Source organism: Triturus cristatus, chromosome 11 (assembly GCF_964204655.1).
Source record: "Triturus cristatus chromosome 11, aTriCri1.1, whole genome shotgun sequence".
NCBI lineage: Eukaryota > Metazoa > Chordata > Amphibia > Caudata > Salamandridae > Triturus > Triturus cristatus.
This window is the reverse complement of record NC_140594.1, coordinates 678453340-678480577: the sequence shown is the minus strand read 5'-3', so window position 1 is coordinate 678480577 and position 27238 is coordinate 678453340. Positions and strand designations below refer to the sequence as shown.

The window sequence follows — 27238 nt, the reverse complement described above, 5'->3', positions numbered from 1 at the left end:
TGGGCAAAGGATGTTGAATATTAAGATAATATCTGTTGATGTGTATTGGTTGCATAATCATGGGAAACTAAATATGTTTATGAGTTATACTCAATAAATGATTACAAGAGAATCACCTTACCACTGCTAATAAGGAACTACATAATTGGTACTCTTTTATGTGTGGATGGTAAGGTTTTCAAATAATACTTCTTCAGTGAGAGAGGCTGCCACTATCCTTAGAAAATAAATCATCCTGGTTAATGGTTGGGGAAAAACAGGACAAGCAAGGCAGATGGCTGCCATTATGTAAGGGCCAAGATCAGCTAACTATCAGTTGCTTTTATGGTCCAATAGTAGATGTTCCTTAAACCCTGGAAAACCTAATGATGGAGCTTCTTGCTTCCCTAACTCGATAGTTCATAGAGAAGTCTTTGATTTTGTACTTTATGAAAAAGATAGACTATTGACTTGGATGTCCCATGTGATTAAAAGTGGGTGTGCAGAGGGATACCATAATATATTGCACAATAGTCTGGGTCTAATGTGTAATTTGCAACTGATCCATTGAAAAAAATCTGGGTGTATATATTTCATCCAATGGTGTAAGACTAAGGACAGAATTTGTTTTTTTCCGTCTGTAGATCTACCAAATATATGGATGTTGAAATCATTACTCTAATTCTGTCTGGTAGTGCACTTATATATTTGGTTTTTCAGCTAGGTGAAAAAACAGCCAATAAAATGCATTGGTGGAAAATATGTATGTCCCTTTTAGTGATGAAGTTAAATACAGAAACTGTCAAAATGAAGTGTTAGAACTGTTGGCACAAATACAAGTACTGTCAGCAAAAGCAGAATTTTTGGACACTTTACAGGCTTTCTTCAGGGAGATAAATAACTACATGTTGCTGCAAAACAAAAGAGCTTTCAGAGCATTTATAAGTTGAGCAGTAATTAATTGAGGTAAAAAAAATAGGGTTAGCCCCTCATGGGAGATTATTAACAAAGACTCCCACGAGTGTCTGATTAAGAAAAGAAAATGCAAATCAGCAAGCACTTTATTAAAAATTATTTGAGGAAGATAACAACAATGGAAAGTTTCTGGATTGGAAGATAGAGTCTAGAAGAACTTTCAATCTGATCAAAAATATTTATAAAAAATCAGAAACTGGCATTCTCTAGGAAGGAACCAACATAATAGCAAAAAAATGTTGAGGTTTATACAGCTCCCTGTCAGGAACACCTGCAGCGTATTGTGTCAGGAATAGCAGAATACTTAAAAAACATGTAGACTAGATAGCATGACTTCAAAAACCGGGGACACTCTTTCAGGGAATTGCTAGGAAAGGAACTACAGATGCTATTAAATATTTACTATCAGATGATGTCACATTATTTTCGAAGACTTTTCCTGCCAGCAGGAGAGCATTAGGGCAAAAAGTCTGAGCCGTGGCGAAATTTAAATCACCCAAGAGTAATTCACATAATTTGGGGAATAATGTGTTAAGGTATACACAATTCCCAAGTTACACCATTATGCACTTGGTGTATTTACACACAATTCACTGTAAAAAAAATGACACAAGTAGTGTCATTCACTTAAAGAATTTACTGCAAACACAAGGGAACAACAGAAGGCAGGCAAATGTTGTTTGTGGTGGTTTTGTTTAAATGTATCCGTGGTCCAAAAATTGCTGCGCTGATGCATTAGGGCTAAAATATAGTGCAAATTGACATGTCGCATTTCACTTTCCAGTAATTACACGAAAGCAGATTATGTGATTTTCACACACCCCTAAACAATTCTTTACAATGGTTGGGTCCACACCTGGTCCTTTGAGATAGGGGTGTCTACTACTGCATTCTGGAGTTGGGATACAATGCCTTGCTCACTGAAAAAGATGCCAATCTAAAATGATTTAGAGATAAGTTCTGGAGCTATTTTAAATAGTAATATGAACAGTGATCGGTGGGGGTTCAGGATTTTAAATTGAACAGAGCTGTGTGAAGCTATTCTGGAAATGGCACCAGTGAAGGGAGAGTCTTTTTAGTAGGCACCATTACAGGGAAGGTGGTAGAAAAGTATTTCATTTCTGAACACGTTAAATGTATTAATTTAAAAAACCTAATTCAAGGTATTACTTAATAATTGATCCCCAGAAAGATTATGGAGTCATCAGATAATTCCTTACTGATCTTGAAGTCCTCATTCTAGGGTTTCACGATCCTGTGATATTAAATGCTGTTTAAGGGCCTGATTTTGAGTTTGGCTGATGGATTACTCCGTGACGTGACGGATATCCCGTTCACCCTATTACAAGTGCCAGATTCTTTAGTCTTTCATAGCTTGTTTCAATTGTTCTTTGTTGGAAACAATGTATCCTTGGTGCCAGGGATTCTCTGCTTGGTACACAATTGTTGTGGCTTATATTACCTCCAACAAGGACTTGATAATTAGTTTAATCATAACAGGGGCTCCGATATTAGCAGTCTGTTTTATCCCATCTAAATATGCACATTAGTTTTCATAATGTGAATTTGCATCAGGGGATATTTTGAAAGAGAGAAAAGGCAAGCTAGGACTAACTACACATCGGCATCAATTGATGCCTCTTTATTTTGGTTCAGATAGCACTTTAAATGTAATAAAAACATGGTTGGTCTAAAAGAAGGTTCCTCCATTGCATCTTCAATATTGAGATCAATTGTTTACAAATGGTCAAGGTTGCGTCCACTTAAGACTACGTAGTTTAACACATTAATGCAAATTTAGAAACTTTTGTAATTGACAAAATGTATCTACCTTACGACTATTAGAATAATCAGTCCAATGTTTGAAATCTTCAATGACTAATGCATTTAAGTAATGAACAGATGAATTAAAATTATGCAAACAGAACTAGGCTATGGAGGACTAATTATTGTCATTTAGCCAAAGTGGATTATAAAGCAGAGCTGGGTAATTATTATAAAGAAATTAGAATAGCAAAAAAAGCTTTTTTTGAAGCCAGAATCTTGAAGGCAGCCAATCACTCCAGAGAGATTTTTAAAATTGTAAGTCTTTCTCCATGCCGGAGGCTGGCTCTAACACTGAGCCTCCCTCTAAAGAATGGTGTGAGACGCTGGCCTCTTTCTTTCAAGGAAATATTGAGTCCATCCAGGCTAGCCTCCCTCCACCTGCGTTTGTTTCCAACATGTCAGGGCTGACCTTAGAAGGGGCCATTACTCAACAAATAACCAAAGTCATTGGACCCACTACTAGGAAGTATCTCCCCTGAATGCTTTTGACCCCATCTCTCTGGAAGACTCTCTAAAGGCGTTAAGAGGTCTTACATCTGGCTCTCCACAGGATCCAGCACCCGCCTCCATCTTGGTATTGGAGGCAGAGGCAAATAACTCTCACATGAATCCCTTATTGAACACCTCCCTCCGAGATGCGACGGTCCCAACTAAAAAAGCTAGCTAAAGTTATTCCACTGCTTAAAAAGGCCCAAGCTAACTCAGCAGAGCCAGACAACTACACACCAATCTCCCTACTCCGAGCCTTTTCTAAACTGCTGGAAAAACATGTGAACCAGCAGATATCGTCCCTGCTGGAGAAAAATGCCCTACTCCACACAGGCCAGTCGGGCTTTTGCCCCATCACTGCACGGAAACAGCTTTGTTAGAAGTGGTGGATTCCATTCGGCTGAGTCAGGAGGCAGGAGAGAATGCGTTGCTGATTCTGTTAGATCTGTCGGCTGCCTTTGATACAGTGTCACATCAGATGCTCCTGACCAGGCTTTATACGATTGGCATCCGGGGCCAGGCCTGGAAATGGCTGGCATCTTTTTTAGAGGGGAGAGGGCAGGGGGTTTGGTGCAACCCTTTCTCAGCTTCCTTACGCTCACTGAAGGTGGGGGTCCCATAGGGTTCTGTCTTGAGCCCGACCCTGATCAATATCTACCTCACTCCTCTCGCCTAGGTGGCAGAAGCACATGGGGCAAAAATTGTGTCCTATGCTGACGATACTCAGCTGTTGTTTACATGGAAGGCTAATGAGCCCTGCCTGGGGACATTGATCAGTTCCTGTCTTACAGCTGTGTTCGGTTGGCTGGCCGCCAACCAGCTGAAATGTAATGCTGGTAAGACAGAATTGCTTTTCTTTGGTAAAGCGGCAGAAATTCCCTTACATGCTTTTTTGCCAGCAGATGCTCCTGCCCCCTCAGCAAATAGCCTAGTGGTGAAGAACCTGGGGTTTAAAATGGATCACCAGCTGCTCTTTCGCGCTCAGGTCAATAAAGTAGTTGGCGCCTGTTTTGCTCTGTTGCGCCTTCTGCATACATTTTTGTTCCTTTAGTCCATAGCAGCCAGACAACAGGTGATCCAGGCTCTGATTATGTCAAGGCTGGATTATGGGAATGGACTCTACCTCGGCATACCTGGTTTTCTGCTGGACAGGCTCCAATTGGTTTAGAATGCCGCTGCCCGCACCATTTTTTAGCTCCCTCGAAACTCGCGTGTGTCACACTTTCTCAGGAGCCTGCACTGGCTCCCTGTTAGGAAGAGAATCAGTTTTTTAACTCTGCTTATCTCACAGAAAGCACTTTATGGGGAAGGACCTAGCTACCTCAAAAGCAGGATTTCCTTTTATTCTCCTCGCAGAAATCTTCGATCTGGTGATCTGTTGTTGGCTAATGTTCCCCGTTTTAAAAAGTCCAGGGTAGGAGGCAAGCCTCTCTCCTTCCTGGGACCCTTTCACTGGAGCAAAATGCCTCTGCAGCTAAGAAGCATTGAATCTACACCCTTGTTTAGAAAAAAAACTAAAAACTTGGCTGTTTTCTTGGCCTTAAGTTATTTTCCCACACTGCGATCTTTTCAGTCTAGTGCCAGGACACTTTTGAGTAACAGTGCGCTCTACAAATACCTATACATAGACATAGACTATATTCTAGATAGAGATAAGTGGCAAAACTCGTGAAAGTATATGTAAGGGGATGGATATGTGTACAAAGAGAGTATCTACCCACTCAGTTTCAGCTAATGAGCGATTACATACAGTAAAACACTGACGCTCAAGGGCTGGTACTCCACCTCCATGCTTATCCTTAGGTAGATTGTGTTTAAAGAAGAAAAAACCTGATGGCACACAGGGGTGTAAATACCATTGGTGCAGCAGGTGCAGTGGCACTAGGGCACGGAATCCTCAGGGGTCGTTTGAAATTTGACACTTAACCCCAAAAGCAGTCAAAGGAGCCATTTTCCTTGTTTGCACCAGGGCTCATTGCATCCTTATTATGCTTCTGACGGTACAGCCTATAACATTTCCAGTAGGGCAGCTTTTGTCAGCCACTTTTATTAATTAGCAGTATATCTATCTAGTCTCTTTTAATACTGTTTTATGGACTTCAATCACATGCATTATTAACAAATGTGCATTTGTGTGTGCAATTTTTAAATGGGACATACAATGGTAGGTAGTACCCAAGGTAAGTGTATTCTTTACCTGAACGGGATCCTGCCCGGTTTTTTGGAGGGATGTAATGTTTCAAATGTATAAACACATTTTTGTGCATGATAACTGCCTCCTGACCATGGTTCGGCACAGATGAGGTTGCGTTTGAAGCTCCTTTGGTGCACCCGCTGCATGTGTCTGCTGTGTGTGCATGCATCAGCTTTCTTTAATCACGGTAAACGGCCACTGCGCATGCTCAGTCGGTCACTAGAATGACGAGTAAAATGGAAAATGACTGCACAAAATGGTTACCACCTTAAAACAGACTCCCAATTGAATGTGCACTGCATAAACTAGACATTCAGGTTTTTCAAAAAGTGTAAAAGTATAATTTTTAGGTCTGAAACCGTTTTTCGAACATGGTTCACCTTTTCACACATTCATGTAAAAATTGGAGTAATCTGTGTGCTTTACCGCCCTCTGTACAGAATTTACGCCTCGGTCTTTCAAGTGTAATCCACACCTTTCAAGTGTAATCCACACTTGCTCAAAGTGGGGTATATCTTTTGGCAAATGTTTATGATGGCAAATGGTCATGTTTTTCCAGATATACGAAAGTAGTATGTCAGACATACACCTGAACATTTTATTCGTAATTGGATCCATATTGCTAACGACTAATGAACTTCTCTACAAACCCGTTAGTTGTCAGGTCTGCTTAGTTACCATGTTCAGAGATCTCCATGTCTTACCTTACAGTTGTGCAACTAAAATGTTTTCGCTTTTTATCATTTCACAGAACGTCCTACATCACTGTCAACTCTTAAAATCCGGTGGGTCATTGCCCAGATGAGCTGTTTATAGCCACTGCTGAAGGACTTACAGTTTGGACTTTTGACAGCTAATTGAAGGTACATTCATTGCAAATGCTCCCGTGGGGATTTAGAGACTGCATAATGTTAGGGGATATCTATTGCTAAATTATCAGGTGTAAATGCTCCGTTTTGGGTACATTTGCGTTCTTAGTGGATTTCAAACACGAACTTCAAAGTTACAAAATAGTACCAAGCTGTTGCCCAGCAACATGCACGGTGTGCACTTCAAGGACGAGTATAGCTTTTATTTTGCATGCCATATAGAATGCTGTTGGGTGTGATTTAAAACAGAGTGGTGAAAAAATCGCTGCAAGAAAATCATAGGAATGCCTCCAGCAATGAAATAAGCGCTAGTTCATATTTATAAGATTTGGTAGAAATTCCAGCTTGCTAATTTAGGGGCCGATTCCGATTTCGTCCGGAAGGGCTCCGACCGATGGTCGGAGCCCTTCCGACCGAATCGGAAGGTGTCGGCCAGATTCCTTTCCGACTGAGCCATTCTGATGGGCTCGGTCGGAAAGGAATCCGACTCGGATTGCGGACGACAGGCTAAGAGAGCCTGTCCACCGTCCGGAAATCCCTCAGTACTGCCTATTTGCGATCGAGGGAGAACGATGGCAGCTTTTCACTGCCTTTTCGTGCCGGTCTTTCCGGCACGAAAAGGCAGTCGGAAACTGTCTTTGAGGGCCCCCAGTGGGGCCCCCATGGGAGTGAGGCTGCCGAATGGCGGCCTGGGGGCACCTATGGTGCCCCTCTGTGGATCCCTGCACCCAGTTGCAGGCACCTTGGGGTGCCGGCCACAGGGTGCAGGGATGACCTGCATCCCTGCTTTTCGCACTGCAAGCATGCATTCCGCTCGGAATGCATGCCTGCATTGTGAGTTATACGAATGCGACCGAACAGTGTTGGATCGCATCGAACTTGCAGGGCCGTAACCGACGACAGCAGGTCGGTCGGTTACGGCTCCTGCCCGATGTCGAACGGACCTGAGTCTGTCCGACATCGGAATCAGCCCCTTTGACGGATTTGCTACGGTTTTTATCAGTAAGCATAAGTATTTCCACGGTTTTGAAAGGCGAAAGGTGAAAATCCACCTCATCAGTACTGGATTTCCCAGTGTACATATCTGCCTTTGAAACAGGCAGAAACTGTTAAAAGCAAGCCCTCCCGTGAACAAATGATTGTGTACAGACACCGCTCCCCCATGTTGAGGTTCCTACAGTTATCAGCGGAAATGCTGCTGGTGGCATCGGCATTTGAAGTAAACTCTACTGCGGGATTAGCCATTGGCTGTACATCCTTTGCCCAAATTGGCCATTTTGCCTGGAATCACGCTGGATTATTTAGATGCTACAATAGAGCAGATGTTCAATATGGCTGTCATGACAGAAGTGTCCAATCAACTAGTGCGAATAGGGTATGCCTACTTACCAAACACTATCTCTGCCCCTTGTTGTCATTAAAGTTTTCATATATTTTCAAGGAGCCTAAATCCAGGGCATCATTCACCATTGAAGCGTCCAAGCAATATGTTCTAGTAGGTTGATGATTGTTTAAGATATATATATAAATGTGCATGGTGTAATATGCCATTCATTACCACTAATAATTTCGGGGAGGGGGCCATGACTTACGAAAGGCAAAGGCACAAGTGAGTCATGATTCCTCTATTCTCCCTCAAAAGTGGTAATTGTGACTTGCAAACTGGGAGGTGGTAAAAGGTGTTTTACTCATGTTAAATTTGCTGAACTGTTGTATTACTCTCTAATTTGGCAATTGCACTACAGTAATAAATGTGGGAATTTGCATTAACTAGTACAATTGCTCAAAATACCGTGCAATTGTGCCACATATATTTTTTCACTACCATTCCATATGTGTGTGTATTTAGTATTATTATTGTTAGTAGTAGCAGTAGTAGTATAAGTATTAGCAGTCATTTTAGGCTTGAACAATGATCAGGGAGATTGGAATTATGCATCGGGGGAGGGTCAAATTATGCGGCATGGTTAAGAAAATCATGTGCCAAGACAGGGCTAATTATTCAGCGTAATGCAGCGCAATTTGTGGTAGTAATAGCTCATTATTGATCATTTTTTCACTTGCTAACACTGACTGGTCGTTGGTTGCACCTCATTAGTACCAGTTTAACACCCAAATATAGAAATAGGCAACAGCAAGGTGACCAGTCAACATTTGCAAAGGGCTTTCCACTGTGCAGCAACACATGTTGCTGCATTTGTAGAAACCTCCGAACTGTTTGAGCTTTAAACAAAATTAGTTTTTGTTAAAATGTGCAGTTTATGCAGCAGGTGATGGATTATGTGGCAAATGCGCAGGTCTATAAATATATGAGAATTCCTGCAACTGCACAATTGCATAATTTCCAGTAACTGTAGCTATGATTTGTGAGCTAGAAAATTAGACTTTCACGTCTGGTGTATTATATTTAACCAAGATGTATTTTATTAAGGGAAAATCATATAGATAAGCATTAGTCCATGGCGGGGTTTTACATAATTTGATTTGCACAAATTAAATCACATCTATCTTAATTTTAGTGTTTGGATTCACACTTCGAAACTGATTCACCATTGTTTCTTAGATTTTTTCTTTTTTACAAGGAACAGTTTGAACTTCTCACATTTATTTTTTTAATGGAATAACTAGTTAATAATAATGAATGTAGCTATATGCCTTGTAATGTATTCATAGACAGGTTTTCCGTGAATTCAAAGAAATCAAAATCAGATATGTCTTCAGATATATTATTTTTCCCATAGTCATAGTATTCAGAAACCTCATCTACGTAGGTGCAGCCTCTCTGTTAAACTGTGTTATCATCTACATTGATGTATTACGTAAACAAGTTGGCTCCCTTTTATGTCAAGGAATGTAAAAATAATCTACTAAATTACAATTTGGCATGAGTTACTTACAGAATCAGTGTTTTATCCAAGAGAGTCACTTTGAAGTTCAAAGTAAGGTCACGTATATGAGCAGCAGGTTTCCATAACTTATCAACATTATTAAATATCAAATTGTGTACTTCTTAGCCAAAAAGCTCCACTGGTGAGTGTCAATCCGGGTAGGTGCAGCTCTGCAAATGCTAGTTCCCTCCCACGCAGATGTGGCCAACAATCAGGCACAGACTATTGGGACTACTCAGCTGACTTGAATAAAATGCTTTACAAATAGCAGGAAACAAAACAAACTGCAACACTGACTTAAACAAGCATTTGCAATGCAATAAGTCTCGCAGTGACGCGAGTTTAAGCTATTGGCATTGTAAATTACAATGCCTTTTATTTATGTTTTTAAAAATAAAACAAAAATAAAAGGCATATTTATTTGCAATGCCAATAGCTCAAACTTGCATCAATGCGAGACCTATTACATGGTAAATGCTTGTTTGAATTCGCAGTTGTGAATGCAGAGGGGTGTGCACCCTAAAAGTGGTAAGATTGACGCGTATATGGAACACTAAGGATGACGATTTGATTTAGGAGTGAATTTCGCAGGGGCTACTTTGTCCCCAGACGCAAAATCGATGCCCTGCTATAAATCTATGACTATCAACGAGAACAGATGTAAACCACACGGCGAAGCATCATTTCCTCTGCCGCGAGATTAGCCGGACCTGCCAGATCACAGAGCTATTCGAGGGCTTTGCGTGGAGGCGTGGCAATAAGGCATAAAGGTGCAAACACCTACGGCGGCAGTGCCCTCCAGCGCCATGTTTTAGGTATGCGGGCGGTACCCTCTGTGATTCAGATTTGCTATCACTCCCAAGGTTAGACCCGAACCTGGATGTTAACAAACTCACCTCCCAATGCCTCTCAGTCCTTGCAGTTGTAATCAATAACGTCGCTCCTCTTCAAAGCAAAAGGAAAATGCCTACTCCCTCAGCACCTTGGTTCAACAAATGCCTTTATGAAAAAAGAAAGTACCTAAGAATCCTGGAGAAACAATGGAGACAAGCGCCCTCCACCAATAATTTGGCCATGCTTCATTCAGCAAGATCCAAGTACCACAAGCACATCTTCCTTGAAAAAGCATCGCACTTCAGAGCCCTCCTTGACTCAGTCAAAAAAAGACCCAAAAATCTATTCGACCTCATCAAGAATCCAAACTTCTCTCCCAACCTATAAGTTGGAGGATTCTACAAAGAAAGCAGCGGAACTCGCTATATTCTTTGACGAAAAAGTGAAATCACTTGTGGATCAGGTCATTCATCCTTACCCTCCAGAGGAGCGCAAATGATTAGCCATTTGTCAAAACTTTGACTCCATCTCTGAAGATGCCCTCCTCAAATGCATCCTCCAACCATTCCCTTGACCCCATCCCTAGTGCCATTGCCATCGACTTCTACACCCATTCTCCCTCCTATTGGACCACTCTTGTTAACCTCTCCCTCTGTCAAGGCTCCCTTCCTGTTTCCTTCAAAACTGGGCAGGTTACACCTCCTCTTAAAAAACCCACCGCTGATGCGAACGGCCTTAACAACTTCCGCCCCATCACTAACCTACCTTTTCTTGTGAAAATTACAGAAAGATGTGTAGCGAAACAACTCTCCAGTCATATCAAGGACAATGATCTTCTTGACAATTTCCAGTCTGGCTTCATTCAAAACTGTAGCACTGAAACAGCCCTGCTGCAAGTCATCAATGACGCGCTGCAGATACTCAATTCAGGGGAGTCTTGTCTTCTAATTCTCCTTGACCGTTCTGCAGCCTTTGACACTGTAAATCACAACACTCTCCTTAACACTCTTCAACAGAGAATGGGCATGGAAGGCACAGTGCTTAAATGGTTTGCTTCCTTCCTCTCTGAGAGATCCCAAATGATCAAAATAGCAAACAGTCTTTCATCTCCTTTGGCGGTAGGTCAAGGTGTTCCACAAGGCTCTATACTTGCACCCACTTTGTTCAAGCTCTATTTGGAACCATTGGGAAATCTCCTAAGTAAATCTGGGATCCTCTATCATCTCCATGCAGACGACACTCAAATCTACCTTAAGGTGTCCTCCACACACAATCTCTCCAACCCTAAACTCTACTCTCGACTCCATTCAAAACTGATTCTGAATCCGTCCAAAACTGAATTCCTTCTCCTCTCCTCCTCACTCTCTCCTCTTCCGGTTCAATCATGGATGGATCAGATGAATCTACTTAACAATAAACCCATCATTATCGACAGCGCAAAATCCCTTGGTGTCATACTCGACAAAAAATTCAATCTACTCTTCCACATCAATTCCATTGCAAAGTCTGCTCAATACCAACTGCGCCTTCTTTGGGGGATTCGTTGCTTCTTCCTGGAGCAAGACCTAACAACCCTGGTCCAATCGCTGGTTCTCTCTAGATTGGACTACTGCAATTCCCTTCTTACTGGCCTCCCCAAATCCCACCTGTCCACCCTTAAATCCGTTCTCCATTCAGCAGCTCGTTTCATATATGGGGCCAAAAGAAGCGACCACATCACACCCATTTTATCTTCCCTCCATTGGCTTCCTATCGAGGCAAGATATATCTACAAGACTGCCTGTATCACCCACAAAGCCTTGCACTCCTCCTCTCCTCGCAACTTGGCGAATAAACTGAAACTTCCTAGAGGCTCTAGACCATCACATAATGCAGAAAAGTTATTGCTTGAACCTCCCACTTTCAAAAAGGAAAGATCGATGGCCCAATCCTTTTCAGGCAACATGGTGAGAATCTTGAACTCACTTCTGCCTCAGCTCCAGACCACCACCTCTTCCCAGTCCTTCAAAACTGACCTCAAAATTCTACTCCTTCATAGACACTTCCAAATCTAATTCACGCCCTCTCTATTCCCTCAAGGAAGTTCTTTCACTCATGTAACGTTACTGTTCCTATTGTGAAGCGCTCTGCCACCTTCGGGTAAAGTGCGCGCTATATAAAAACGCATAAAATAAAAAATATGTCATCCAAGCCCCTGCCCGTTGGATAGGTTTCCCGCCATGGATCTTCGCCGGAGGGCTGGCCTCTGACCCCTCACTAAGCATGTTAAAGTTGTCCTCGGAGCACAGGAGATAACCTGCACGGTGTTAATGCAAAGCCTCGCCCGCAGGTTGGGTGATTTGTTGTGAGAGGCACCCGGGGATAGGAAATGTTGCTGGAGCCTGTTCTCCCCCTTCACAGATTCCCCACACATGTAAATCTCATTTCCATACAGGACAAGTGCCCACGTTTCAGTCCTTGGTGGGGTGCGTTTCTTAGAAACTGTTCCAATATGGCGTCCTCTCTGTCTTTCAATCAGATTCACTGTGGGAAGGGCCTGCCCTGCGAGAACGTGTTTAATGGCAGCCGCTGTACCCTCAAATTGTCTTTATAGTCCCATTTTCCAGAAGCTACCTAGCACAGCTTGTTTTACACAGAAGAATGTCGCCTGGTTTCTTAGTTAGCAGAGAAGGCGCAAGGTCAGCGGAGTTCAAAATTCTTGGAAATACAAGATATCTGGAGTTTTTTATATTGAAGATTTCGAGGAAAGTTGGCAAAAGTTCTGTTTGGTGCTTTATTTAATCACATTCCAAATTAAACAAGCGCACGCGCCTCGCGCTGAAGGTAAAAAAAAAGATGAGGAGAGGAGGAGGCAGCTGGTGGAGGGGAGAGAGGAGGGGGCCTGCGCCTGTTTCCCTTGCTAGAGGGAGCAGGAACCATCTGTTAATTACAAACAGATGGTTTCAAAGCTCGCTCCCGTGCAGGTGTTGCCATTGAAAGCAATGCAAAGCGTGCACGGTTTTGGTAGAAAAAGGGAACTGATTACTAAAGGTCTCCTCCTTTTGGAGCGCATGCACGCTGCGTAGGTGAGACCTAAAAAGTGGAGTAGAAGCAATGCTCTCATAAACACATACAGAATTGAAATGTAAACGGACTTTGAACAGTCAATCTTCTAGTGTCCATATATTCAGAGGGTCTTGTTTCACTTGGACAGAGGTGCTGGTGGCTGAGAATGCCCATCATGGTGTTTGTTGTGCAGTGCTTAATTTGTAAAATGATAAGTGCCAGGGTCCTGACCAGGAGGTCACTGCAGCTTGCACCACACCTAGTATCATCCTTGGCATCCTTTTCCACCCCTCCAACATAGGGGCCGATTCCGATCCGGGTCGGAAAGCACTCCGACCGAGTCGGATCCGGAGTGTTTTCCGAACGAGCCGGACACCTACATTCCGAACGAGCGAGTATGATGCGGCCGTATGCTGCCGGACTCGGTTCGGTGGGACTCCCATGGAAGTCAATGGGAGCCAGTTGTACGACGCGTACATGCGCTCCCAATGACTGAATGGGTACATCTTGAACAAGTGCGCCCCCTACAGTGGGTACGAGTCGGTGCCATCCGCACCGTACATGCCTGTGTTGGGGAGACCCACAGGTCTCCCCCTGTGTCCGAGTCGTAGGGCTGCGGGTGTCAGGGGGTCAGACGCCGACCCCCGAAGTCCGACTCCGGGAGCTTTTGCGAGCCGGACACTCCGGCTCGCACAGGCTGTCCGAGGTGTGCATCGTACTGGCTCGGTTATAAATCGCATCCATTGCACGCCACGGTTAGCTTCCGACCGAGACGTACGGAGCGGTTCAGACCCGGAAACGACTCGGTCAGTGAATTTCACGTAGCTCGCATCGTACTTTCTTGCTCGTACAGCTGTACGAGTCGGCCGGAAAACACGCGTACAGCTCGTAGTTTTTCCGGCTGGATCGCGTTCGGTGCCCTTCCGACCCGGATCGGAATCGGCCCCATAATATACATACATATACATTTCCTATGATTAAACACACAACACAAATTTTTTGTTTGGGTAAAATTGCTGCAGGTTTATTACATACACCGTAATAGGTGGGTTATCTTACAGGCGATCCAAGGGCAGGCAACCAACTGGGCTGCCTGCCCACCTGATGAGCCAGGCAGCACTGTGGCAAACCCCGCCTGTGCTGCCCTTACTAGTGATCCTCTTCCCGGATCACATGACCGTTGGTACCTTCTTACTCACGCCCCTTTCAGGGCAGAGCGTCGCATAGCAAACCCCCGGTTGTTCAGGCCCACAACCGCCCAAAGGACTAGCGGGGCGCCAACACGGTTTCATGGACTCTCCCATGATGCTCCTCGGATTTGGCTCTGGCACCCCCTATGGTGCCGCGCAGAGGAACCCTTGGTACCGGCCTGCTTCCAGATCACTCCATAACTCTGCCACAGCTCTGGAGGTGGCCCCCGTCACTGCCAGAGCCCCCCACCACAGCTATGGTCTTACCTGCAACCTCTCATCTCTAGCATCTCACTTAAGTCTAAGAGAAAAAGGTCCATGCCTACCGGCGATAAGTGAACGCCATCGGCCTCAAAGTACCCTTTCACCTTCTCTGCGCATTGCCCCATTAAGTCGCTTCCATGAATGCTCGACCGCCTCCCCAGATTTTGTCCTTAGCCACATTCTACGTGGAATCATCTCTGACCAGAAAACCTCACATTGCCCCAAGTGTTTGCTGATTTCACCTAAATCACTTTTCATGGCCTGCATGAGTAACCTTCTACCCATGGCAATGAGGTCATTCCCCCTCCAAGTGAATCACTAAAATGTTTGGGGGAGCCCCTGAGCTGCCAGTCTCTGCTCCAATTTGTTCCTGAGGCTGCTCCGTCTCTTGCCATGGAAACCCATCCACTCAAACTGTGCCTGTGGGAAACACCGCATCCAGTTCCGGTGCGATGCCCACTGAGCCACCCTGGAGATGCATGAATGCCCGATCACCCATACCGGGAGCCCTAGTAAGACAAGAGACATGATTTACACGCTCTACTCATTGAATGATTGTCCAAAACACGCAAAATATGACATGAAAACACTGCAATTCACTGCACACTACAAATAAACAAAGTACAAGGGCAGACGTAGCGTTTGTAACAATCAGACTCCCACCGCCCCATCTTCTTTACGCTCCCTGGCTCCATACCTGCCTTGAAAGCAGCCGTGGCCGCCCCTATCCGGAAGGAGTGGCTGGAGTATCTCTTATCTGGCTGAGACAGGCCTGCCCTAGATAAGCTCGCCCTAATTATTCGTTCCATTTGGTAAATAGTCAAGGGGCCCTGGTCTGCATGTATCAGTAGGTAGCCGGGGGCGTTGGGACGGCACGCAATGTACTCCCTGACCTTGGTGACCGGGCAAAACCTGAGGTCCCCCAGCAGCATTAACACCACATCAACACCCCGTCCTGCCTGATCTGTTTTGGACTTCCGAAGGCGGATGGACAGGGTGTCTGTGAGGGCAACATCTTGAATGCTTAAGGCATCCCCCAAACCGTCGGTCTTGGATCTTGCCACCAGTTCACTAATCCGAAAGGCGCCGAAGACCGCCAAGCAGAAGGCTGCCGCAAAGAGAGTCGCCTCAAACTTCGAATAGGTGACCCTATCTAAGACTCCCAGCATACCCTTAAGAATGTCAAAATCGATAGGGGCCCTGCTGTCGGGGACCCTGGGCTCGTCCCTGGTCCACTACTTGAGGGATGCCTGAATGACAAAAGATTTAGTTGGGTCGAGCCCCCCATCAGCTTGGCATCCTGGCTCACGGCAGCCAGGTGGCCACACACCCACGAGTGGCTCCTCCCCTGCTCCCTAGCCCAAACCACAAATGCCCGCACTCTGCCCTCCAATGGAAGAGAAGAAAGTCCCAGGGATTGTGACACTGTCCTAAAGTTGGCCAGGTGTGCCCCATACCGCTTCCTAGTACCTGGAGCCAGCGCGCATTCCCCCATTGCTCTCAGTCGTTGGTCCACTGCAAGATCCTCCAGAGGTGTACCAGGAAGGGGGTCATCTGTGCTCTTCCCCGCGGCCAGGCCTCCCGGAAGCGGAGCCACTGAAAACGAGAGAGCATCAGCCGCCACATTCTTGACCCCCTCAATATGCCTTGCCCTGCATTCAACATTACAGGTCAGGCAAGCCCTGACCAACTCTCTGAGCAGGCAGAGGACCAACGGGCATTTAGCTGTCTGCCCATTGATGGCCTGTACTACCGCCATGTTATCAGACCAGAATAGGACCTTTCTGTCTGATAGTGTCTCAGGCCATAGATGTAGCGCAATGACGATAGGGAACAATTCAAGAACAGTGATGTTCACCATGATGTTTCGCCTGCGCCAGGCATTGGACTACTCCTGGGCACACCAGTCGGTGCCAAAAATTGCCCCAAAGCCCTCTCTACCCGAAGTATCCGTGAAGAGGCAGAGCTCCGGACTGTCCGCCCAGGGTGCCCGCCAGATCACCATCCCATTGAACTGCGTGAGGAAATTGCAACACATGGTGAGGTCTTTCTTCAAGCCTGTCCCCAAACGGACCCAATGGTGCTTCTTCTTAACCTTTGTGGTTGCCCTCGCTAGTCTCCTGGCAAACACCCTCCCCACGGGGATCACCTTTGCTGCAAAGTTAAGCTTGCCCAAGAAGCATTGGATGTCACCCAGTGTGGCTTTGTCTTTCCCCAGCAATGCCTGAATGTCCTGACGCAGCACCTATACCTTGTCTGCAGGGATTCTGGACTCGCCCTTGATCGTGTCCAGCTCGATGCCTAAAAAAGTCAGGACTTGCGTCGGACCCTTAGTCTTGCCAGGTGCAAATGGAACCCCCAGGTGTCTAGTCATGTCCTGAAAGCACTGCAAGCCTCTCCTGCACTCCTGCGTATCTGCCCCCGATGAACAGGAAATCATCCAAGTAGTGGGTTACGCCCTCAACCTTGAACATACTCAACAGCACCCACTGCAGGAAAGAGTTGAACGCCTCAAAGTAGGCCCAAGACACGGAGCATCCCATGGGCATACACTTATCAAAGAAGACTTTGCCCTGCCATTTGAAACTAGGGGGTGTTGGCTGTCAGGGTGGACTGGCAGCAGGGGGAAGGCTGACTCAATGTCTGACTTAGCCAACCATGCTCCCTTCCCAGCCCTCCTGACCATGTCCACTGCCAGGTCCAGGGAGCAGTAAGACACAGAGCACATCCCCTCGTCTAACCAAGAGTTCACTGAATCCACTTCCGGATAAGACAGGTGATGGATCAACCTAAAGGCCCCAGGCTCTTTCTTGGGTACCACCCCCAGCGGGGAGATGACAAAGTGCTTAAGTGGTGGCTGGTTGAAGGGGCCCTCCACCCTCCCCAGGGCAGCTTCCTTATTGATCTTTGCCAGCACAACCTCAGGTTGATCCCTCGCTGATTTGAGGTTTTCAGTGTCCCTGCTCACTAGTGGGCCCTGGTACGGAATTCTGAATCCTTCCACAAACCCCTCAGCTAGGAGCAGTCTGTCCTTGGGGTTAGGATACTCATGGATCAGGAGGAGGAGGTTGGCGATGATGATGGGGGACAGACCCTTAGCCAAGGGTAGGGTAGCAGACCCACCCCAGAGAGCAAGGAAGGGCCATTGCTGATGGGTGGGAGTGGGAGGGAGGGAGGCGGTATAGGGGGGCTGGAGGGAGAGACTGGTCTTTTTATCCTGTCTTCCCAGTAGTGGCGCTGGGCTTTCTCACTTGGTGCAGGAGGTGGCTGGATGTGTGGCCCCACACTTGCTACAGTTGTGAGAGAACCTGTATGCTTTCCCCCACGAGCAAGACCCTGCGTTGTATAACCTGCAGGTCCCGTTGTACACTGTTCTTGCTCCCTGCTTTCTGCCCCCTCCGCAACCCCCCCCCCGAAAGGACTTCTTGGAATGGCCCTTCGCTTCCTGCTTCTGATCGTTGGGCTTATCACCCCCACAAGTGCTAGGCTTGACTGTCCCTTCAACTATGCGCTTTCCCATGTACTTGACCCAAAGTCTCACCTCCATTTGGTCCCACTCCAATTCAGGACACATGGCCATCTTTTTTCTGAATTCACAGTCATAGCGGTACCATCCCATCCCCCCGCTTGTCTCAGCCTCATTGGTAATAACGCTGGCGTACTGAAATAACCCCTGGCCCGGGTATTTTTTCATTATCACTGCCGCCAGGATGGCAAAGCTTGCCCCCACGTGGCAATATTCTACTCTGGCCAAGATTGGAAATGCTCTTTCTTGTCCTCATCCTTACCCCCCATCTTTCTAGTATCGAACCCTTCGGCCCCGTGCATTAGCAGAGTAAAAATGTCTATGAACTCTCTCTTCCAAATCTCCTCTTTGGCTGCCAAAGGAACTTCCCACCCCAAAAAGCATCGTCCGGAAAGCATTGGCGCCATAGTGACCAGAGGCCTGGGCACCACTGCTGCAGTGGACAACTCTGCAGGACGCGTGATCGTAGAGATAACCTGCGGTGCGGTGGGCACGATCGCCACAGGGGGCGGTACCATGGGGGTGGACAGTGGCCGGCGACGGAGTGGCCACCACCGCTAGTTGCTGCCCACCCGCCTCTGTGGGGCTGCCCAAGGACAATCCCCTACCCAGAGGAAGAGATGTGCTAGCCGTGCTGAACCCCCCTCCCCAGACTTGCGTGATAGACGGGACCCCAGGCGCCCCACCAGGAAGGGCTGAAACAGCACTTCCACCCCATTGGGCGACCTGGCCACTGCTAGGCCCGCTCTGACCTCCGCCTTGAAGCTACGCAAAGTGTCTGTGAGCTTACCCAAGTCTTCAGTTGTCGCGTAGCCCACTGGTAGTGAGCTGCTGGCCGTGGGGGTTACTGGTCTAGGTCCCGGGGCCGGGGGTACAGATAAAAGAGGGGTGGTGCTACGAGGGGGGCCATGGTCCGGCTCTTGGTTGGCAGCGGTTCTGCCGGGAAGTCTTTGACTGTGGGTCTGCCTGTCCTCTTAGACCTAGTGGGGCCTGCCTCATCACTGGGCTTGTGTTCTGTGGACGGGAGCTTGCTGGCGAATGCTGAATCCTCTGGATTATTGGCCTTCAAAAGTTTTGTGGCCCAAGCCAATCCCTTGGTCTTGGCCAAGTCGAGGAAGGCTGCGATCCGCGCATCTTGGGAGGTACCTGGCTGGGTCTCATCGATTTGGGACTTCTGCGAGAAAAGCAGTGGGGATCCGTGACTATCCATTCTGTCTCCTGCGACTGCCTCACAATCTGGAAGAAAAGTGAAATATTTAGCCAAAAAAGCCTTGACCAAGGTGCCAGGCTTGCCCTGCTTCTGTCCCGGTAAACTCTGCTTTGCCCCTCCCTTTGGCTCCGTACTTACTTACGCCCAGAGGGATAATGAACGTATCGCTGGTGCCGGTCGGAAGGTGCTTCGGAGTCACTGTGTGTGGAGATGAAGGTAGAGGTTAAGGAACTTCCCCCATGCCTCCCTAGGCACCAGCCCTCCAGGCCCAACACCCCCAAAACGCGGGCACAACCTGTGACCCTGATCCGCCACCATGCGGAACGGAACAGGGCATGCATATCTCCCTGCTCGCTAAAACTTTCATACGCTGCTGCCCGTTCCACCAGATCATCCCCCCTGCGCCCATACCTGCTGCGGGCATGTATCCCCGGTGAAATCCGGCATAATCTGCGCTGACCGTCCAATATAGACCTGCTTGTGGAGACAAAACCAAGAGTAAGGCACAAACTGGCACAGTACTGTCCTCCAATACTGACCGCTGGACAGTGTCCACTCCCTTACACAAAGGGTCTGGTGGATGAGAAACCCTGCTCCCTTTGCTGTTGTGCCTTTCCACCCAGAAGGCCACCTTAAATTCTGTGCCCCCCGTCTTGTTACCTTAACCTCGTCTCCAAACGTTCGAGCATGCACTTCTCCCCTAGAACCTTGCAAAGTGCCTCAGCAACTGACAAACAAAGAAAGTGCGGGTGAGGAATGTCAGGCAGGCAGCCCACCACATTACTGCCAGGCCTTTGCGTCTGCACGCTATTGCAGAAGTGACAGAACCGGCAAAACTGCAAGCCCTGATATATCACCCTGGGGTATGTAGGAGTGGGCACATTGTTAGTGAACCGGTTCACCTGTTGGCCGGTATGTTTAAAGCTGAATGTCTGCCATCATGACTTGTTCCAAAATTAGAAATAGCAGAGAGAAGGTGTAGTCCACCGACAAGTATTTATACATATTTGTCGGAACGCTCAGGAAATAAAGCAACAACAACCAGTGACCCAAAAACCATACCACTTTTAGGCCTCTAAGGATTAAATAATAAATAACAGAACACAGTGGAGCGAAAGAAATTTCAGGGAAAGACCTGTTCTGGTCGTAACTAGATAGAAGAGCCTTCCCTCAATTGAAGTTACCAAAATATGGCATGCCAGGTGTCCGGCCCCCGCATGGCGCAACGCTACCCGAGGCCCATTAACGCACCGCCGGGTCATCACGCGTAGAAAGCCTGCTTTCTGGAATCCAGAACCAAAGATCCCAGAACGATGTGCCACGGACGAGAAAGAAACCATTGATTACTCCTTTAAATGTAGAAACAGAAACACCGGGGATTGAACACGTAACCTTGAGAGTAAGAGTCACAGCCCCGAACCATTGCCACAGTGACTCTCTGCTTGCCGGCCATCCGAACGGCGCTGTACCAGCAGGGGGAGACCCCGAGGTGAGTTCGGAGCGGAGTGCGCCGCAAGCACTGGAGGGGAGCAGTGCAGGAACCATGTCAATACAGGGCTCTCAAGCCCAGGACAGAACCAGGACACAGGCGTTTTCCGTGACCCAAGTGTCAGGACAGCCGATCCCTGCACACCGCTTGGTAGTTCGGACTGGACTATTCCCATGAGGCACAGGGTCAGACTGATTTGCATATGGCCATGTCTGAACTGGGGTGGTGGAGTGAGCTAAAGAATGATGATGGATTAAACCCAGATCAGTTGACTGGGGGTGAGTGTTTGATTTGCTCAAGTGCTCCGTCCATCATCCCCTTTGGTATTCCCCGGAGGGGGAAGCAGCACGAATCCGGATGTTCCCCCCCTGCTCCGGAAGCACCAGCCACCTGGCCCGAAACCGGGAAAGCACAGCGCTACCGGCTTAGCGGGTGGAGCCCCCAGCAGTACCTGAAGGTCTGCCCCAGTGACTCTCACCCTCCGGCCACGTGACCCGCCACCACGACCAGCCCCTGTGGGCCTGGTCTGCCGCAGACATCGCCACCAGGTAGGACAACCCCCTCTGATATTACCACCACGCACGAGCCCCCCGTCCCCGGGGACACAACGTGGAACAATTGCCGTCGTGTCCAGGGCCCCCCCTCCGACAGGCGCACCGATGCTGACCACCTGGGGGCAACGATCCCGATCCCCGCAGCACCCAGGAGCCAACTGCATGGCCAAGATCACACACGGTACTCGCGTGTGGAAAGGTGCACCACGGACCCACTAAGCCTATACCTATTGGATAGCGGGGTGTTGGGGGGAGCCAAAGTGGGGATGAAAACGCTCCCTTCTAGACCAGGGGAGGAAGGCCCGTGTGGACAGGGAGCGTGCACCGGCAAATGGGCTGCCCCAGATGCATCGCCTGCTCTCTCCCCCTACAATCGGTAACATTCCGCCACCCAAAGATAACCTTGCCGGCACGGGAGCGAGAGCAGTCCCCCTCCCATTGGCCAGCCCATGGGCAGCAAGCAGGCATCCACCACCAAAACCCCCGAGTCAGAATCGGGCAGGCACGCCCGAGCCGGGAAGCACTCGGCATGTCTCCCGCTCCGTGCCCCCTCGCCCCCCCCACCGGATGGCACAGCGCTGGCCTCCCGCCAGGGAAGGGTGCCGCCATCAGAGCACCCTCGGAGCTGACCGATCCCCCATCCAAGCGCGGACCACCGCCCACCAGGGCTGGCCACGCATCCCCGCCTTGATGGAGGGGACAGGGGGGAGGTGGGGCAGATCAACACTCACCGCACTACAAGCAGCTCCAGCGAACGACCGCGACGATGACAGAGGGGGCAACCACGAGACGGCGTGCACGGCAATCAAAAGAGGTTGCCAAAATGGTGGGGGAGGGATATATACCCTGCCCCAAGTCCAGGGCACCCAGGAAGTGACACCCCTCATGTGCCACAACCAGGCAGGATAATGGGAGGGACTCCAAGCAGAGTCCCTGCCCCCAAAGGGGGCGGGGGTGTGGGGTGCCCAGGCGACACTAGAGTGCTGACCTCTCTAGTGGCCCCCTGTGGGTGCCTTGGCGAGCAGCATTGCCCCTGACATCACTGCCTATGGTGGTACCAAACAGCTACTAACCATCTCTCTTACCTGCAAGTGCAACAGTTAAGAATATTGCAGTTCCACAAAGGTAAAGGAATGTCTGGCCAGGCAGGTTTTAGTAATTTTTTATGTGTATTGTATTCATAAACAACCTTTGTTCTGCTCCTCTCTAAATTAGATTAGCAGTGCCACCATGTGGCAGACTGTCATCAGAGTGATGTTGACAATTAAGTGCCGGTGCCAGGCATTGGAAACCGATTAAGTAACTGGGCTGAGCACTGGAAACCACCAGCTCAAATTAAGCACTCCTTTGCCTCATTTTACCCTCCCTGGTTTTGGCATCTGGCTCCCTTCCCACATGGTGAGGGCATATTGGGTTCTCTGATGAAAAATCAGGCCACACAGAAGACCTGGTCAAAATCTAAATTACGCCAGCGTGATCTGTGGAGTTTTGGGTATTTCGAATTTTTCAAATTACAGCATTACATCACTTTGCATATTTACAGATTTTTTGCAAACACAGAATTTGCAATAAAAGGTTACTGCCAACGCACAGGAAAACAAAATGCGAAAGACTGTTGTTTGCGGTGCTTTTGTTTTATTGCATCTTTCAAAAAGTAAACATATGGATACATTTCATGCTAACATATATTTCATAATGACGAAATTGTATTATGGAAATTCACTCAAACTTTGAGACATTTTGCTAAAATTCACTGTTTTTACTCAAAAGTAAACTACGCAAATTTCACGCACCCCTACTACACAGTCTTGTCTCCAACTTCTAATTTCACATACAGGAACCTATATTCTAACAGTAATAGTCAGCCCAAGCCTCAATTCTCAGGCTGATGCAGTCAAGACCAGCTCTCTGAATGTCCCTAAGGCAATGTTGAGTTCTTACATGACCATGATATGGGGAATTCAAAATATAGACCACTTTCTCCCTACATCAGCTAGTGACTCAACTGGGACTTTCACATGACGGAAAGTTGCCACAGACTAAACTGGGTTTGCTCTTTACGTGGAGCTCACCCAAGTTAAAATAGGGTAGCTCATGTATTTCAATAGGTGGTGACTGGGACTGCTCTATCTGAAAGCAGCCGAAATCTCCCAGTGAATCTTCGAGTGAAAAAATGCCCCAGTCGGTACAGAAAGACAGATCCCTGCCAGTAATTCCCCCAAAACATGTAGGGTCGTATTTTCAAGCACCATACGCCACCCGTGTGCCGCTTTTATTATGAGAAAAAGGGACATACTGGGGCCACATGGGGTTTGTAAATAAGCACCATAGTTTCCATCATTTCCCTGCTCATGGAGATAAATGGACCCTCAGTAACTGTAATTCTAGGTAAGAGAAATGACAGGGTTTTTAAAGGGCCACTAGTAATGAGAGCTACACAGTGGGAGGCTGGACCTTGACTTACAGGCACATTTGGGATCAGCTCACAGAATTGGATTTGTCAAGCACTGTGAGTGGTTGCATTTTGCATGACTGATGTCTGCTTCCACTCCTGGTGGATGTAGGCACTGACAAGCAAAGGAGCTTTAACTGATCTGTAAACTTATGTTCTTCCCTACCCTCCTAGCATGTGATTCCCAGGATTCCCAGTGCCAGCACTGTCTTGCCTTCTTTGTAAGCATTTATCTGCATCCGCAACTTCTGCACTGTCCCACCCTCAGAGTGAGTGTTTCACTATGGTTCTCAGTTCTCACAGTATTTGTTCTGACCCGTCCACACAAGACAGCTTCTTTGATAACCTTGTTCTGGTTTCACATCACTAATGTGCTGTTCTGAGATACACTTGGCACACACACCTGTGAGGATTTTTCTAATCTCTACAATGACTCATTCCTGGTTGAATCCTCCCCGGTGTTGCTGTGACAGCTGGATCTGCATGAACTGTGCATCAACAATCACGACTAATATCACAGCCACTTTAAAAAATACAAACGACACACAATTGCCACTGGATTCAAGCTATCCTGGCTGATGAAGGGTGTTACCACAAAACCGGTCCGAGGATGCTTGTTTCAGGTTCAGGTAAGACCTGGCTTGGCAGTTCAGGCTGGACTGTTCCCATAAGGCACAGGGTCAAGACTGATTTGCATATAGCTGGGTCTGAACTAAGGTGGCAAAGTGAGCTAGAGAATGATGATGAATTCAACCCGGATCTGTGACTGGGGGTGAGTGTCTGAAAAAGTTTCAGCGTTCCGTCCATCATCTCCTTGTGTGCGTTTTGGTCGCCCTAATTTGGCAGGGTATGCCCAGATGTGGGTCCCTTGCTCACTTTGCCACTGGATTCAAGCTAGCCTGGCTGATGAAGGGTCTTACTCAGTAACTGGTCCCAGGATGCTTGTTTCCGGTTCAGTGAAGACCTGGATTGGCAGTTCGGGCTGGACTGTTTCCATGAGGCACAGGGTCAAGACTGATTTGCATATAGCTGGGTCTGAACTGAGGTGGCAAAGTGAGCTAAAGAATGGTGACTGATTCAACCCAGATCTGTGACTAGGGGTGAGTGTTTGAAAAGTTTCAGCGCTCTGTCCATCTCCTTGCGCTTGTTTTCTTCGCACTAAATTGGCAGGGTATGCCCAGACCTGGGTCCCTTGCTCACTTTGCCACTGGATTCAAGCTAGCCTGGCTGATGACGGGTGCTACCCAGAAACCGGTCCCAGGATGCTTGTTTCCGGTTCAGGGAAGACCTGGCTTGGCAGTTCTGGCTGGACTGTTCCCATGAGGCACAGGGTCAAGACTGGATTTGCATATAGCTGGGTCTGAACTGAGGTGGCAAAGTGAGCTTCAGAATGATAATGGATTCAACCCAGATCTGTGACTGGGGGTGAGCGTCTGAAAAGTTTCAGCACTCCGTCCATCCTCTCCTTGTGTATGCTTTGTTTGTCTTAAGTTGGCAGGGTATGCCCAGACGTGGGTCCCTTGCTCACTTTGCCACTAGATTCAAGCTAGCTTGGTTGATGAAGGGTGTTACCCAGAAACCGGTTCTATGATGCTTGTTTCTGGTCTAGGGAAGACCAGGCTTGGCAGTTCGGGCTGAACTGTTCCCATGAGGACCAGGGTCAAGACTGATTTGCATATAGCTGGGTCTGAACTGAGGTGGCGAAGTGAGCTAAAGAATGATGATGGATTCAACTCAGATCTGTGACTGCGGGTGAGTGTGAGTGTCTGAAAAGTTTCAGGGCTCCGTCCATCATCTCCTTGTGTTTACTTTAAAAAATACAGCCAATAGCATAATCACCAACATTACCACCAGCAATATCATGATCATTACAACCATCTACAAAACCACCATTACCACTGATAACACTAGCACCACCATTCCAACCACCACCAGCATAATATCACAAACTTCTCTATTACCCCATCACCAATACCACAATTGCCTTCACTCATTTTATGAAAATTACCACCACCATCATTACATCCACTGCCCCCACAAACATTACATCATAACACTCTGAATTGCTACTTACATCACCATTAACATTATCACCACTTCCACCATAATTACCACCACTATTACCACTGCCACTTAAAGATTTGTTACTTTTATTACCACTTTCACTGCCATTACCACCACTGCCATCACCACCGCCATAACCCTTATACCACCACCATTACCCTTACCACCAACAACAGCAACACCATTGCCTGCATTACCACCACTGTTCCTACAACCCTCATTGTTACCACCACCACCATTACCATCAGCACTCATTGCTTGCATTACCACCACTGTTGCTACAACCCTCATTGTTACCACCACCACCATTACCATTAGCACTACCATCACCCCCTCACCATTACTGCCACTATCTCACTCACCACCAATACTATTTCCACCACAATTGACATCACAACTACCATCACTACCACCATTTACCTCACTCAATCAATCAATCAATCAATCAAACAACATTTGTAGAGTGCACTACATACCTGTGAGGGTCTCAAGGCGCTGGGGGGGCCGCTACTGATCGAACAGCAGGTCTTGGGTCTGTCGTAGGTTCAGTGGGAGGGTGTTCCAGATCTTGGCAGCAAGGTGGGAGAAGGACCTCCCGCCGGTGGTTGTTCTTCAGATGCGTGGGACGGTGGCGAGTGCGAGGTCGGCGGAGAGGAGCTGGCGGTTGGGGGTGTAGAAGGAAAGTTGTTTGTTAAGGTAGGCTGGCCCGGTCTTGTGCAGTGCCTTGTGTACGTGGGTGAGGAGCTTGAAGGTGATCCTCTTGTTGACGGGCAGCCAGTGCAGGTTTCTCAGGTGGGGGGTGATGTGGCAGTGGCATGGTACGTCGAGGATCAGTCGTGCCGAGGCGTTTTGGATGCGTTGCAGTTGTTTGTTGAGCTTGGTCGGGGCTCCCTCATAGAGGGCATTTCCGTAGTTGAGTCTGCTGCTGACGAGGGCCTGGGTGACTGTTCTTCTTGTATCTGTCGGGATCCACCTGTAGATCTCGCGGAGCATGCAGAGAGTGTTGAAGCAGGAGGAGGAGAGGGCGTTGACTTGCTTTGTCATGGAGAGTGTTGAGTCGAGTATGATTCCCAGGTTGCGTGCGTGGTCGGTATGTGCCGGGGCTGTCCTCAGTGCCGTCGGCCACCAGGAGTCGTCCCAGGCTGAAGGGTTGGAGCCGAGGATGAGGACCTCAGTTTTGTCCATGTTCAGCTTCAGTCGGCTGGCCTTCATCCAGTCGGCGACGGCCTTCATACCTTTGTGGAGGTTGGCTTTGGCGGTGATGGGGTCCTTGGTGAGGGAGAGGATCAGTTGAGTGTCGTCGGCGTAGGAGATTATGTTGAGGTCGTGCTGTCGGGCGACGTGTGCGAGCGGGGTCATGTAAATGTTGAACAGTGTCGGGCTGAGGGA

The 27238-nt window shown here is 47.8% G+C and overlaps 1 protein-coding gene across 4 annotated transcripts in view; it reads left to right on the top strand.

Moving 5' to 3' along the window:
• The window catches only part of LOC146785317 (alpha-1,4-N-acetylglucosaminyltransferase-like), a 409953-nt gene that overhangs the window by 137591 nt on the left and 245124 nt on the right, over positions 1–27238 (top strand). For all 4 annotated transcript variants that reach the window (XM_085634306.1, XM_085634308.1, XM_085634304.1 and 1 more), the window contains one exon: positions 6216–6327. The gene's annotated coding sequence lies outside the window, so the exon portion shown is untranslated. The remainder of the gene's footprint in view (positions 1–6215; positions 6328–27238) is intronic.